Below are 17,093 nucleotides of genomic sequence, written 5' to 3' on the forward strand. Positions count from 1 at the left end.
GTCGTGAGTGGAGGAATGCATTCCCTCTTCGCCATAGCATTAGCGATGGTATGAAATTCAGTGGAATCCGTTTCAGCAGGACTGAGGGGACTAGAAACTTCGCAGAGGACCAAAACATATTTCTTTCAGCAACTTGTGGGTCAGCTGTCGATTCGTAGATCCTTTTGATTCCCTTTTTATGGACGGATGGAGAAATAAAGCAGTGTTTGACTTTGCTTGGCCATGAACGGTATTTAGTCGTTCTCCGCCTGTCCACTAAACGTTCCGCTTCCCGCTTCCAAACGCCCGAACTAGCACGTCATCAATCCTCGGTATCGCCAATAACTGGGTGCGGTGCGGCGAGCAGCGTTTTTGAGATGCATCATGGGATACTTCAGGGAACCAACTTGCCCCGATTTTGGCTGCATATGATGCACTCAGGTCACGTTCCGTCTTTACATATCATGGGGTATTTCGTTGTTGTTGTTGTTGTTGTTGTTGTTGTTGAAGATTTCTTCGCTTTCCATATTGTTACCAGCCGATTGAAGCCTTACAGTAAAATGAACCATGACTCCAGTGACCGCAAAACAGTAAAATTTTGAAATTTTAAACTGCTGAATTCTACCCGAAGAAAAAGGGATTAAAAAAAGCAGCCAAAAATTACACTGAATCGCGTGGAACTAAGACACCCGCAAGACAACCGGAAGCGATAATGCTACCGAGGAAGCCCACAGTGCATGTTGATTGTGACAGGGCTCTGCAGCGTGAACCGAAGTTCTTTGCGCATTGGCGATAAGGGGAATTGATAGACAGAAAATAGACATAAAGAACTAGAATTACAGATAAGAAGAGTGAAGGCAATAGGCCTACAGATAACTTCAACTAAGTGATGACGTCACAGTGAATTGCGAAACGATGCAGGAAGACGTAAAAAAGAAGAGGATATGAAAATAGATAGTAATGATATTGTGGTAGTGAAAAGGGGATATGGGGATGATTGAAAGAGGTTACAGGTGTATGAGAAAGAGAAGATGCATGCAGTTTTCTCTGGCGTGTTTACTACATGTCAGGTGAGGGCAGTAAGCATGGGATAGTAAGATTTTCCGAGAGAAGAAAATAATATAAAAAAGAATGATAGTAGCAATGATTAGATTATGCGTACAGTGAATTCAGATAGCAGGGAATTTTGAGTGTGAATAGATAACTTGACAACGGGGAAGGAGAAATATCAGAACTATAATCAAATAAGATATGCACTTGCTGTAGAGCAGACATCGACGCAATTTTGCTTTTCTTATACAATGTTATACTGGTTTCTGATATGATCATGGTGTTTGGACTAATTGCTTTGACATCGTCGTCATCAACGTTTGAGTATTTAAAGATGAAGCGTTTGCCTCCCCTTATAATCGTCATGATTAGATTATTATCATTTGTTCCGTTATATTTTAACAGGGTATCCCTTTTCAGTTACAAAACTAATTTACGAAGGGGCCTTGCATGAAAAACAATACAAATATTACATACCAAAGTGCAGGGAGAAAATCGATGACAGGCGAAAAACTATTCACAGAAAAGGCTCGGAAAACATTTACCACCATTTGGAACCTGCATAAAATACATCAAAATTGCCTATGAAAACCCGATCGGCTGACACAAAAACTGTGAGTTGCCGGGCGAGCATGCATGCACCCATCCAGCATGTCCAGTGCCGTACGGCTTTGCACCACATGTGCACTGCACCCACCTTTTCCAAACGCCCTCACCGTCCAGAAGTAAGCAGGCAGAACCCCACCGGCCTTATGACCGATTTGCAGTCATGGATCACCCCGGCCACAATTAAGCCGCATGCAGAGAACATCAGTTACATAAATTTCATAATCCTTACACTCTGATGAATTATTTCACTAAACATAGATCACAATCCATATACCGCATTATTTCTTCTTCTTCTTCTTCTTCTTCTTTACTGACAAACAATCCCTTTTCAATAATATTCATTCATCACGACACAAAGTATATCTCTATATAGATATGATGCAGACCTTTTACTCACATTAATTCTATCTGAACTTAACATGACGTTATCCATTGACTGTAGGCTAAAAAACAAACAAAAACAAAACTAAAATGTACCCCGTCCCCTGGTATGTAGTCACGATCAGTACAAGATACAAATTACTACACCGTCCGCGCACCCCCCCCCCCCCCTCCCCTTTGGCTCACACGCCACATTTCGGTTACGAGCGTATAAAAAGAGCGCCGTTTCACGCATTTCCCATACATAATAACGTGTATAATATCCTATGACATTACTGACAATTTCAGCAGCCATACAATAACCATGTTTAAGCTTTGAAATCTTAACAAAATATATATTGTAAACATAATCATGTATCAAAATTATCAGAGAGAGAGAGAAAGAAAAGAGTGATGTGTATACTTTAACTAATATGAGGTCGCATTCATTTCAAGCTTGATCGCTCACGATGGCGGTCTCCTGCATTCAGCTATCTCTGTTATTTGCTGAAAATACTATATATTTTATTTACGCATAATGTATGTATACTGCTCAAAGCAATTACTCCTGTGTATCTAGTCGTGTACTGTTGAAGTTTCATTTCACTGCACTTGTTATTATTTGTCTTTGTGCTTTTGACATTGTATTCAGTTTGTATTTGATTGAATGCGGAAATAAATGAAATCATATAAACATATAATCATTTTAACATAGTAATGTATACTGCTGCAAAAATATATGATTATAATCGGTCAATAGTGGAGCGGGTTTTGCATTTTGAAGATAGTGGTACTGCCTTTCTAACACGAGGGATATCATTCCATAAGGTTGAACCGTAATACTGGAAGGTGTTTTTTTTTTCTCCATATACTCAGTTCTGGGTTTATAGGGACATACAGTGAAAACGTTACAGCATAATTATTTAGTTGTATCAAATATGAGGTGTTCGTAATGAAATCAATTCTTTCAGATAATCTTTATCGGGGCCATTAAAGGCTTTATACCATGTACAAACCACACTGATATCTCGCTCTAAGGGACACTGACTGCCAATCTAATCAAATTCCTTTAACAACGACAACTTGGCGACATCTGCGACACCATAACATGTACGAGTAGTGCACAGTGCAGTTGTACGTATATTGAACGAGGTTTATATAGAAACCACGCAAAAAGCTTTCGACTCAGTGAGCGGTACGTGCTGTAACGGAATCAAGTGAACGTTGTTGATAAGTGTTTTTAATAGGGTCTGACTTGAACGAGTTTGACAGTTATTTTGGTGATCAATGCGACAAGTTTTGTAGGATTTGTGCCCTGAATCAGCAATCTAAAGTAGTTTAGTATGATGACACTCATCTATATAGTATTGAAATCCCCAAATGACGGGGGTCATCCCACAAGACCGACATCCACAAGCCATGCAGCCCAAGAGTTCGACAAAACAGGTCCATGAGTCATGCAGCTCAAGATTCATAAAGCCCACGAGTTCGACACTTGGTAAAAACAGCCCGCGAGTTCGACAGATACAACACGGGGCTTAATGTGTCGGTCTCGTGGGCCATGTTAGCTTAGTGTCGAACTAATGGGCTGTATGACTCGTGAGCTGTATAACTCATGGGCTGTATGACTCGTGAGATGTATGACTCGTGGGCTGTATGACTCGTGGGTGTCGGTCTCGTGACATGCACCCCAAATAACGTTGTAATTAGCGCGACCATTGTGCACACATGCATTGTGTCCTGAGTCTGCAACGAGTCTTACGTAACACAGGTCAGGTGTTACTCTTTGTAACAGATTGGTCGTCCAATGACTAATCTGTCTGATCATGACTTCTGCTCTGGATAAAGTCACATCAGAAAAGGTTCACATAATGGTTAACGTCTTCCAATTCTCTACTCCCCCCCCCCCCCCCCCGTATTTCTTCACACTGAATGACCCGAATTCACGAAGGTGGTACAATGAAACCATGTTTTAAACCATGGACAAAAAAAAAAAGGAGCGCCAAGTGTCGCACGGAATATTTCGTTACGAAATTGGTCATTTCGTCGACAAAATGACCGTTTCGTTAACGAAATTATCACTTCGTGGACGAAATGTTCATTTAGTTACAAAATGATGTCATTTCGTTACAAAATAATCATTTCATAGACGAAATGACTGATTTCGTAACGAAATATTCCATGCGACACTTGGCGCTCCATGTTTTTTGTTCATGGTTTTAAACCATGGTTTCATTTGTATCACCTTCGTGAATTCGGGCCATCCTGTGTAATTTGAATTCTCCCCGACGCATGCAATGCCTCCCATTCTCTCTTTCACGTGCACAGACCAACCTCCATGGATTTATGGTTAGAGCATGGAGCTCCATGGTTATGGAGACTGTTTCATGTACTCGCTACGCGATAATAGTCATATATTTTATCATGACTTAATACGTCAGTCGTGTTGGTGATTAGATATCACGCTATGATTTTTTCAATTATTTTCTTGAAGTGGCTATAACTTTTTCAGTAGCGATTTACCGTCATTAACTCTCATTAACCCATGAGAAAATACCTGTTTTGTTTTCTATGGCTATGGCAAGGGATTACTCTGAACGAAGACGATTTCAGGGGATGGAGAATGTGGCGTCTTTAGGGAGAATCTTTCTTTTCATGGGAAGCGAGGGCCGCGCGAACGCAGACCCCCTTTATATCAATAATGCGCTTCGCAAGGTTCAGCAAGCCGGAGTGCAATGGCAAGCTTCGCCTCGCAGGAGGGCGAGATCTTAGCTCCTCCAGCGCGAGGTAACCTGTCGGAGTTCAGCTAAGTTTAAGTTTATTTAGACATATCGAATGAGCATAGTTATAACAAATAACAGATTAAAGAGATATACAGAATGCAATAAACAATCTACAGGCTTTATGATCATTTCTTTATATACGATAAGATTTTGCACATTTAAACGCTCTGTACAAAATAAGCAAAATCCCCTTTTGATTTGTCATGAATGCAAACAATCCAAAAGACCAAGAAATTTGTGGAAATTCTACTCACAAAGAACAACTTTGTACATATGAAAGAGATATTCATGAAGTAATGGCGTCATATCCTGACTCACACACAACGCTTCCTATTCTGGTTGCTGCTGGCCGGGTGCCAGTATCCTGGTATGCATGGCAATCATGTACCGCGATAGTTACGAATGTACTGTGCGATCTTATCACTACCATATAAGTTTACTGGAAATTTGTGGGGCGTAAGGCTGAAAAAAAAAAAAACTTTTTAAAAGGTTATAGCACTCTTTGTATGCTAGTTTAACAAAAATTACTGCTAGGCTATAGATATCAGCTCTATGTTCGTGGGGGAAAACGTGGACTACAACTTGATGTCCCGTTATCAAAATTATAATAAAAATTTTCATATCTTAATTTCCGCATAAGACAGAAGTCAAAAGTTGCTATTGCAAGACTTTGCTTTGCACTTTTCTGACATGATGTCGTTATAAGTGATTTAATGTTAAAAGTATATATGATCAGTTGTAGCTGGTGAAGAATCATGTTTCATTTCAGATGGGTGGTCACTGGGAGACTTTGGCCTACACCTGACCAATGACTCCAGACCATCATGATGAGGGACATTGTCGGTTACCATGACAAATGAACCTCTACTGACAGGCGAGGAATGAATACTATATGGTGTTAATGGACTCATATCACAAAGACACGCTATTAACAGCTTTTTTTTTAAATATATCTATTTCATAATATCTTATCTAGGAGTTGAACTGTGCCCCCTCCCCCCCCCAAAAAAAAAACCCATAAGGGAAATTGATACTCTGACATCTTTCCGAAGTAAACTAGCAAAACACATTAAATCTGTATAGAGAAGTTATTATAAATCGATAACGTTATACAAGTACTTTGATACATATTCATTTGTCCAATAAATAAATAAATCTGATCACTGCACTAATTAACTCCACATTATTCATAATGGGGAGGATTCCCCCCTTCACGAACATGATATCATCTGCATGGCGACACATCTAAATCAAATTGAAATTATTGGAATTGTACGAAAAATGTCGAATGTCCACTTCTAAACTTTCAGGAAGGTATCTTATAGTGATATTGAGTAAATACTAAAGAAATTAAATGCAAAAGTGTTTAAGAAATGTAGGCAATGATGTAAATTTATCTGTCTTTTGCATTTAATATATAAGGGGATAGCGCGAACGCAGATCCCCGCTACCATAAATTATACGCCCGAGTTCCCCACGTTTGGGGGAATCGCAAGGTTCAGCAAGCCGGAGTGCAATGGCAAGCCTCGCCCTGGGAGTGCGTCCTTCTTGATCAACGCAACTCCTGCGCCAGGTAAGTATGCTCGATCATCGTTCAGCCAAGTTCAGGTTCAAAGCGACACATCATTTAAGAGTGGTTACAAAAGTTCTTGAGGTAGATTATAATCCATGCTTCCAGATAATATTCCACTCAATATTATGTGTCATTTTGTACAGTTTCCTGCTTTGCATACTTTAAGTCAATAAATCAGAAGTTAACTTTCTTATAATCATCGTGACTTTAGAAAGCAAACTTTCAAAGCAAAAGAGTACCCTCTCTTATCACCAGGAACGGTGATGTGAATATGAAATGCATATTCATAAGTAATGGTGGCGTCATCAAGTGACTCACCAACCCCACAGCGCATGCGCGGGACAGAATCTCAAGCTGGCGGGATGTCTGTGTGCAGGCGTAATGCATACGTATGCACCACGCCGCGGCTGAAAAGCTGCACAGTCCTAGGCACAAGAATGTTTCCACTGCAAAGAGTCCTGTTTCACTCTCAGTGACAAATTGGTCTGCAATCGACTTACATACGTGATCACTGACTCTCAACCACCATAAGTCAGTCGGATCAAGGAGTTACTACAGACCCTAGTCGGATCAGGGAGGTGACACCTCCCTGGTCGGATATAGGCGAGTGCTTTACTGGGACAAAACGAGAGTCAAGACGATAAAATTGATCGACGTGATTGATGGCCTGTGATTCCACGCTGGCGAACATTCTTAGAACTTGTAAATTGAGTCATCATCAAAAGGTTTATATACCGATTAGTCGACTCTTGACTCTCTAACCTTCCCCTCCTCCCACGTCCAGTAATCCGATACACTCGAGCAGTTGAGCACGCGCGACTCGTTGCTGCGCATGGAGTGAAAGGTGCTGTGACGAACATCAATCCGACTGCGTGATGAAAGAAATGACTGCAGATAAAGAAAAAAACAAACATGTTCTTGGGAGTGATGTTGCAGTATTGAAAAGTCTTGTTGTAAGTATACTCTGCGACCACTTTGGGTCAGTGGTTACTAATTTTGTGCTGATGGAGACTAAAACTCTCTTCTCGAAAGGATAATTACATGAAGATGATCGACCTTGGGAATGAATAATCACAACTTTGTATCTCATTTTCGGTGTCTAGAAGCTTTTCCATTGACTATTTATAGCCCAGTTCCGAGTTTCTCGTTGTCGAACAGATGCCAAGCATATTCCCACTGCAAAGAGTCATGTTCAAGTGACAAATTGGTCGACAATTGACTTCAGTCAGTCGGATGTAGGCGAGTGCTTTAGAACAGAGCGATCCTTTGGTGAGAGTCAAGGCAGTATAATTGTACCGTGATTGATGGGCTAAAGTGATGACAGGAATAATGAAAAAAAAATCTAACGCAACACGACACTCATTATTTGACGAACGATAAGAACTTGTAATTCAAGTTATCAACAGTTAAGCCTGCCAATCAGTTGACTCTTGACTCTCTCGGCCCCTTCCCCTCCTTCCAACCTCTATAGTAATCTGTTACACTTCTGGAACTGCTGAACACCCAACCAATCGGATTATACTGATGCGCATGGAGTGAAGTTCAGAGTTGGCTCTAGATCCGAAGGGTGAAATTGAAATTAATTCTTTTACTCAAATCGGAGATAGAATAAACAAGAAAATAGAAAATAGAAAATTTTTCGACTCATACTTGGGAAATTTCCGAAATAGCCGGATGATTTTAACGCGCTAATAATAGTGAGCTGATTTGAAAGCTAAGCTAAACTAAAAAAAAAAAATCGAGCTAATTCTCTTCGAGCTAATTTGGGTAGGAAATGAAAGAGCGGCTAATTGGCGATCGCTTTAAAAAAAAAAAAAAATCTTTTTTTTTTTTGTCATAGGCCTGATGTGAAAAGGCCAATTGTCGAGTTCTGAATAATTCCGGGCGAGAGGTGATGTGGAGGGATTTTTTTTTTCAATTGTGAGTATATTTCGTTAAAAAAAATAAAGCAAATACACACACACAAGTGTAATATATCAAATGTAGGAGTGCTGTTGCTACAAACCCGAGCTTCAACCACTACAGACTTGAGGGAAAACTCCTCAGTGCTATTCTCAGAATTTTGTCCAACCCGACTGGTCATCACATCCTGTGGTCAGTCCACACACCCTACCTCCCTAGGAGCCTAACATCTCCCATAAACATTTCTGGATAACCTGTCTACCAGTGCTAAGTTTCTCCCCCATCATCCCCATTATGTAATATGTGAGTCACCGGTGTCAGTGACCCATGGATTGAGAGTGGTCATTATCAACCTACCTCTTTGTTTTATTATAATTTGAATCCCTCTATTTTGAATATTTTAATATTGTAGATTAAGCCCCTCCTTCGAGTATAGATGTATTATAAAAGTGACCATGTGCTTTTGGAAAGGAGTTCTCTCTTTCACCCTCTTCGGGTAAAGACACAAGCGTTGGTCTCCCTTGCCATCCCTCTTTAGGGGCGATATATGGCCGTCGGATAGGGAGCACCTATTATACCAAATATTGAATCTTGTATCCTCGCCTGGAATATTATTCCTTTGATTAAATAAAGAACCCGGATTGTAGAGGTATATAAACTGTCATCGTGGTCTCTTCTATGTGCTGTCGAGAAACGTTACCAATGTAACACCGCCAATCGTACGCCATCGAAGAATAACATCAACGCTACATAATAAAGGTGTTACACAAGTAATATCTATAATTTATGTATTTTTTTTTTTTGGGGGGGGGGGGAAACATGAGCGTTTTCTGATCTGTCTTTTCATTGTAATTATAAGGGGATAGCGCGAACGCAGATCCCCGCTACCATAAATTATACGCCCGAGTTCCCCACGTTTGGGGGAATCGCAAGGTTCAGCAAGCCGGAGTGCAATGGCAAGCCTCGCCCTGGGAGTGCGTCCTTCTTGATCAACGCAACTCCTGCGCCAGGTAAGTATGCTCGTCCATCGTTCAGCCAAGTTCAGGTTCAAAGCGACGCATCATGTAAGAGTGGTTACAAAAGTACTTGAGGTAGATTATGATCCATGCTTCTAGATAATATTCCACTCAATATGAGTCATTTTGTACAGTTTCCTGCTTTGCATACCGTCTCAGTCAACAAATCAGAAGTGAACGTTCTTAAAACTATTCTGGTCGTGACTTTAGAAAGCAAACTTTCAAAGCAAAGGACTACCGTTTCTTAACACCAGGAGCGATGACGTGAATATGAAATGCATATTCATAAGTAATGAAGACATCATCAAGTGACTCAACCACAGCGAATGCGCGTGTCAAAAGCTCGAGCTGGATGGTGTCTAGTCTAGCTTCTGGACTCTTTTTACTCGTAGCAGTGATTCAGTGTACGCGACAAGTCGTATGAGGGCGTGACACCCGAAGATTGCGATACGCCGAGAACTGCGATACCCGAGAAACCCTTTTTCGTTGGGCGCGCAGTCTCTCGATTATCGCAATCAGAAAATTTGCGCCCTCTCTTGGTTAATCGCACCAAGGAAAAGGGGGCGGAGCCCAGACTAGATGGTGTCATGCAGCCGTATGCCAACACGGATCTCTTTTCCTAGAGACCATTGGCGTATAATGCATGTAACGTATCATGACTGCGTATGTAGCGGCTTGATATGCTGCATAATTCTAGACACAAATGTCGCGATATCGAACAGCGTTGCACAAGAATGTTCCCATTGCAAAGAGTCATGTTTCAGAAAAATTGGTCAGCCAGTGACTATTTATGATCACCGACACTCGACCACCGTCCAGTCAGCCGGATTGGCGAGTGCTGATCGGGGTGCTGACACATGAGCAGTAGGTGAGGGTCAAGACATTAGGGTTTTAGTGATTTATGGACTGATTGATGGACAAAACAACAATAACAACAGCAACAACAACAAAAACCTCATGCAACATGACACTCACTTGAAGAATAATAAGATCGAGATCGTAAACTGAGTTCACAGGGGCATCAAAAGATTTACGGGTCAATTTACTCCCGACTCTCTAATCTCAGATCCCCCTCCTCCACCACCTCCAAACATGATCCGATACACTGGAACTTTCTAGCAGAGTGAAAGGTGAAATAATGAACATCAACCATTGGTTGATGACAACAACAACAAAAAAATGACTCGTGGATAAAACTTGTTAAAGGGACCCTACAGTACTGGTTGAGGTGCAGCTTCAGCTTGTAACGTTTTGCGAGATATTTAGAAACCACTCTATGAAATGTTGAAGAGCATACAATTCTAAGGGAAATCAAAAGTTTATTTGATGAAAATCGGTTTTGAAATGAGTGAGATATCTATAAAAAATGGTAAAACAAAGAGATCCTTTAAAAAAGTCGTGGCCTGTCAATTTTATTACGATCGCGCTTTTGTTTTGTTTTTTGATATCTCGGCCATTTCAAGGCCAATTTTCGTTGAAAAATAAAACGTTGAAACGTTGAATCCTTCTTGAAATTACATGCTCTTTCATATTTCATTAGAGGTTTCTCATTATCTCACACACACACACACACACACACACACACACAAATGGTATAAACCTGAAACCTCACCTCAACCAGTACTCTACAGCCCCTTTACAGGCCATTTGCAGATGAAACAATAACCCAGCATTAGTGCTTCAAAATAGCTCTAAAATGTGAGTTAGGGATAGAAACAACCAATGTAAAAATTTAAACCATTATAATCGATGTTAAGTATTGTTAAATGTACAAAATGTGAACAATAGTTATAATAAAAAATATATAGACTAAACTGTCTACAGCTATGGTTTAACATGTTTAATGCTCCCAAAGGTAAACAGGACCTTTGATTGGTATAAGTGATATTGCAGTATGTACCATATCTACCATATTTTTCTTGCCTATACTGAAAGTTCAGCATCATCCCTCTTGGATTTGTGTTGATTTCATTCTTCGCTGTTTATATTTATTGAAATTCAATTCGATCTTTTCAGTTACCCAGAGGGTTAGCGCGAATGCGACCCCCATACATTTTGCAAGGTTCAGCATCCGGAATGCAATGGCAAGTTATGGATTTTCGAACTTCATAGATTTATTTTCTCTATATTTTATGTGCAATCCTAATCATTTCTGCAATCATTAATGACATGTAACTACAAACAGATTTCACATAAAGAGTGACCAGAATACACCATCAAGTGTGGTAAAAAAAAAAGAAATGCTCGATACATTACACAGAATAGCTAAACAATTGAGGGTATTTCTATCTTTGCATGTAGATTGTAGGGGATAGCGCGAACGCAGATCCCCGCTATCATAAATTATACGCCCGAGTTCCCCACGTTTGGGGGAATCGCAAGGTTCAGCAAGCCGGAGTGCAATGGCAAGCCTCGCCCTGGGAATGCGTCCTTCTTGATCAACGCAACTCCTGCGCCAGGTAAGTATGCTTGCAAAAGATGAACAGAAATTACAAGTCTAATTCAAATTACAATGATACCGTGGTTACTTATTCCTAGGACTTTCTTCAAAACCTTAATTTTAGTCATCTATTTTAAGTGTGATTTTCTCATGATGATGGGAAAATAATAATCTTTTCTATTTCACCAAATTTGCCTAATTATTTACTCAGAATCTTGGATAAATCAATGAAAATACAATCAATATTGGGTGGTACGTTGTTCACTTACGGCGCGGTGTTATTATCGTGAATATTCATGAGATTTCCCTATGACTAATTTATGACGTCACGCCATAGAGAGCGTGCGCCGTGGAGTACCCTCTTTGCCCTTTGTTCGATATTCGCGGATGCATTGGCTGCATGTACACTGTAATAACGATTTGGACTTCCTATCATTTGTACCGTGTATTCACATTCCCTACTGGTCTCAGTCGCTTTGGTTTTTCGTAGTAACGAGAACGTCAGATTTCTTGTGTCACATTTTGTATATGTGCCAGTTCAGCTGGCAAGACATGCGTGTATTTCGGAAAAAAAAAAAACACCAACACCCACTACTTTTTTAATGCACCAGCCGTGAAGATGGTTCGGGCTTCGAAAAGTGAATAGATTTCAATATCCGTTTGAGATCCTATCAATACAGTTTAATCGCGTGTGATTGAATTTTACCATACTCGTAATTATATAGCTTGAAATGGCAATCAATAAATAATCACTCATGACAGAATGCACTACAGACGTTCAGTGCGCATGTTATAACATTGTCCAAGCACCCTTGGACACACGGTCATAGATTTTTGTGGGGAATTTTGTACCAGTCAAAAGTTAGTCAAAAAGAGTAAAATTCTAAGAGCAAGACCGTAACATTTACATTAAAATCGGATTAAAAGTAGATAAAGGAGTTACGACATTTTAAAGGTCCGCTAATTTTTGCAAAACGGTTCCCGAACAGTTAATTTGAATATGATTAGCTGATGACAGGTTGGTCAGCCAAGAACTGGTCATGAGTGACCTGGTCATGAGTGACCATTGACTCCTGACATGACACCAAAGGGAAAAAAGAGAGGAAGATAACAGGTGACTGGACGTAAAATGATGTGTTGATTGAGTAGAGTGTAACTTACGCGTCGATTGATGGACTTCGATTGCGAAAGCAAAAGCACAACAGCAACAACGGGCTTATCAAATAAACAGCCCAGCGCCCTAACTCCTAACCCTCCCCCCCCCCTTCCCCGTAATCCGATACCCTCTTGAGCTACTGTCGCGCGAGCAGATTCGATCTGACGCGCGGGTTGTGAGAGGTGAGATTAACGAGCATCAATCACTGATTTACATGCAGACAACAAATAGTGATCTAACGTTGACTAATTGATGCCAATCTGTAGGATGACAAGTTGCAAGCACTTTGACCATTATTTCCACCTCTCTGCTTTTTACAGGGAGGTGAGACAAAACTTTCCTCTCACCTCCCTGTTTTTACTATGTCCCCAGTGGTTATTGGTGGTGGTGGCGTGAAGAGATTTTTATAAGGGTATAACTCTTTGTGGTGGCGATTGTTTCCACTAGATTGCACTTTGTAATCTGAGGTTTGGTGTTGATTTAATGTTGACACGTCTTTATCATAAAATCATGATTTAATATTAGCCCTAACTAACTTCTAACTCTTCAGTATCTAGAAGCTTCTTCGATGGCTTCGCAGTCTAATAAAGCCTTCATAATGTGGATCATTGCCCGTGTCCTAATTTAACAAGATCAATATTTGTTTTGTCAAAGAGATTATCCCCTTGTCATCATTAAGGAGTTGACAGTTCCTTGGCCCGAGAAATGTAAGCAAAATGCAACATGTCTTGATATTATAAATAATATTCATTATTTGATATTCTTGACAATAATGTGCAACGGCTGCTGATCCCTTATACTTGGAAATGGAAATGGAAATTCAATGGTTTGGTGCCCACATTTTGGTGGAATACGTTGAAAATTTTCTTTTAAAAAAGTACAAGAAAATGTTGGTTCCTTATTTCAGGTTGCAAGAAATGAAAAAGCCCCAAAACAAATTAAATTCTGTAATCGCCACGCGATTTTCTCAACACTGAACAAATTATTCTAAATCCCACATTATTAAAGCCCATTTGCATTTCATTCTTTTCTGTTTATGCGAATTGAAATTCAATTCAATCTTTTTCAGTTAACCTGAGGATTAGCACGAACGCGACCCCCATATATTTTGCAAGGTTCAGCAGCCGGAATGCACAATGGCAAGTTTCGTCTTAGATTTGCTAACTTCATGGATTTATTTTCTCTAGACAATGACGTGCAACCCTAATCATGTCTGCAATCATTAATGACATGACATATAATCAGTTTGGGGGAGACTCCTCCATTAGAGAAAAAAAAATCTACACTGCGGTACTATGATATCATGTCTAGACTATACATATACTATACTATACTGGGTGTCCCAAAAAAAGCGGAACGGTAGATTTTCAGTACCTTGCGGTCTAAAAGTTATATATCTTTTGACATCATCACAAAGAGCATCTTCCGCAGAAGACTATGATACCAAAATCATTCAATTTGGTTCAGTACTTTTTGTTCTACGCTAATTTCTGAAAATGCAGTCATTGTCAAATTTCGCCGGATTTTTGCGACTTATGAGATAATAATTTGAGTGCGACACGCGATCCATACGCTGAATATTGTGTAAGCTCGGTGATCCATGTCAACAAAAGATACAGCTTTCACATTGGGCACGGGCCAGGAAAAAAACAGTGTATGTGTGTGTGTGTGTGTGTGTGTGTGCTCCCAATATGAAAGCGTTATCTTTTGTTGATGGATCAACGAGCTTACACAATTCACCGTATGGAACGCGCGTCGCACCCAAATTATTATCTCATAAGTCGCAAAAAATTGAAAATGACTGCATTTACAGAAGTTGGCGTAGAATAAAAAGTACTGAACTAAATTTAATGGTTTAGGTATCGTGGTCTTCTGCGGAAGATGCTCTTTCTAATAATGTCAAAAAATATATCACTTGTAGAACGCAAGTTACTGAAAATCCACCGTTCCGCTTTTTTTGGGACACCCGGTATACTATATTATATATAGACTATACATATCAAGACTATACATAGGCCTATATGGTAGCACTTATTGCTACACTTCGAATTTGTTAATGATTATTTTGAAAAAGTGGTAAATTGAAAAACAAAAATGAAAAATGTAACTAGAAACAGATTTCACAGAGTGAACTAATACATGAAAGTGTAGGTTAAGTTAAAAAGATATGCTAGACACAAATTACACAGCATCATATGTTAGGAAGTGAGGGTATTTCTATCTTTGCATGAAGAATATAGGGGATAGCGCGAACGCAGATCCCCGCTACCATAAATTATACGCCCGAGTTCCCCACGTTTGGGGGAATCGCAAGGTTCAGCAAGCCGGAGTGCAATGGCAAGCCTCGCCCTGGGAGTGCGTCCTTCTTGATCAACGCAACTCCTGCGCCAGGTAAGTATGCTTGTTATAGCGAGTAGAAATTACAAGTGTAATTCAAACTACAATGATACCGTGGTTACTCATTCCTAAGACTTTCTTCAAAAACTTAATGTTAGTCTTATCGTCAGTGTAATTTTTCACGATAATAAGAAAATAATAATTTTTTCTATTTGACCAAATTTGCCCAATTATCTATTCAGAATGTTGGTTAAAATAATGAAAATGCAAGCAATATTGGGTGGTACGTTGTTCACTTACGGCGGAGTGTTAGTACCGTGAATATTCATGAGATAGCCCTATGACTAATTTATGACGTCATGCCGTAGAGCGCGTGCGCCGTAGCGTACCCTCTGTGCCCGTTGTTCGATGTTCGCCAATGCATTGATCTGCACGTAAGTACTCTGTAGTGACGGTTTGGACTTCCTATGACATTTATTTTGTACTGTGTAATATTCACAGTCCCCACTGGTCACAGTCGCTTTGGTTTTTGTATTAGTGAGAACGTTAGATTTCTTGTCACACATTTTGTATGTGTGCCAGTTCAGCCGGTAGGACATGCGTGTATTGGAAAAAAACAAACCAAAACAAAATACATGTACTACATTTTCAATGTACAAGCCGTGAAGATGGTTCGGGCCTCGAAGATAGATTTGATTTCAAAATCAGTTTGAGATCCTATCAAAAAGTTTAATCGCTTGTGATGCAATTTTGCCATACTCATAATATATAGCCAATGAAAATGATCACTCAAAACAGAATGCACTGCAGGCGTTCAGTGCGTATGATGTAACACTATCTGACTATTATCCTTTGACACGAGGGAATTCTGTACCAGTCAAACGTTAGTCTCCAAACAGAAAGAGTAAAATTTGTTAAATCAAAACCGTGACATTTACATCAAAATCGGACCTAAAGTAAGGAAGCTATGACATTTTAAAGATCCGCAAATTTTTACAAAACGGTTCCCGAACAGTTGATATCTGAACATGCATATGAATCAGCTGATGACAGGTTGGTCAGCCAAGGACTGGTCATGAGCGACCATTGACTCCTGACATGACGCCAAAGGGGGAAAAAAGAGACGAAGATTGACAGGTGACTAGGCGTAAAACGATGTGTTGATTGAGTAGAGTGTAACTTACCCGTCGACTGATGGACTAATGATAGCGACAGCAGAAGCACAACAGCAACAACGGGCTTATCAAATAAGCAGCCCAGCGCCCTAAATCCTACCCCCCCCCCCCTTCCCCGTAATCCGATACCATTACTTTGAGCTACTGTCGCGCGAGCAGGTGACGCGCGAGCTGTTTAAATCACTGTTTGATGACAGACATACATGAGAAGACCCTGACAAATTGATGTTTATCTGTAATGACAATACAAGTTGCAAGCACGTTTACCATTATTTCCACCTCCCTGCTTTTGCCGTGGACAAGGGAGGTCCACCTCCCTGCTAGTACCATACATGGCCCCGTGGTTACTATAGTGGTGGTGGCTCAGATATTTTTATAGGGGTATAATCTCCTTGTGGTGGCGACCGTTTCCACTAGATTGCACTTTGTAATCTGATATTTGGCGTCAATTGAATTTTGATACTTTATCATAAAAATTAATCATAATTCAATGTAGGCCCTATACGTTTCTATAATTCTGCAGTATCTAGAAGCTTCTTCGGTGGCTCCGTAGTCTGATAAAACCTTCATAATGTCGATCATTGCCCTCATCCTAAACTAGTAATTAACTCTAATATCTCCACTCATCATATTTGCTCTCGTAAAAGATTGGCCAGCAAAAATAAATTAAAAACATTACAGTGGTGTTGCATGTTATGATCTCTGGAAGAGAA

The 17,093-nt window shown here is 40.1% G+C and overlaps 4 non-coding genes across 4 annotated transcripts; all 4 read right to left on the reverse strand.

Moving 5' to 3' along the window:
- Window positions 1-6,200: 6,200 nt before the first annotated feature.
- Window positions 6,201-6,362, reverse strand: LOC139725029 (U1 spliceosomal RNA). The gene has a single exon (XR_011710532.1). It is a non-coding gene; the product is annotated as a U1 spliceosomal RNA (small nuclear RNA).
- A 2,750-nt stretch (window positions 6,363-9,112) lies between these two features.
- On the reverse strand, window positions 9,113-9,274 carry LOC139725035 (U1 spliceosomal RNA). The gene has a single exon (XR_011710533.1). It is a non-coding gene; the product is annotated as a U1 spliceosomal RNA (small nuclear RNA).
- A 2,303-nt stretch (window positions 9,275-11,577) lies between these two features.
- On the reverse strand, window positions 11,578-11,739 carry LOC139724987 (U1 spliceosomal RNA). Its single transcript, XR_011710523.1, has one exon. It is a non-coding gene; the product is annotated as a U1 spliceosomal RNA (small nuclear RNA).
- Window positions 11,740-15,105: 3,366 nt separating this feature from the next.
- On the reverse strand, window positions 15,106-15,267 carry LOC139724944 (U1 spliceosomal RNA). Its single transcript, XR_011710499.1, has one exon. It is a non-coding gene; the product is annotated as a U1 spliceosomal RNA (small nuclear RNA).
- Window positions 15,268-17,093: the final 1,826 nt, after the last annotated feature.

This window comes from Diadema antillarum, unplaced genomic scaffold, assembly GCF_040938485.1.
Source record: "Diadema antillarum isolate AM-2024a unplaced genomic scaffold, OU_Dant_1.0 scf00000015, whole genome shotgun sequence".
Classification (NCBI taxonomy): domain Eukaryota; kingdom Metazoa; phylum Echinodermata; class Echinoidea; order Diadematoida; family Diadematidae; genus Diadema; species Diadema antillarum.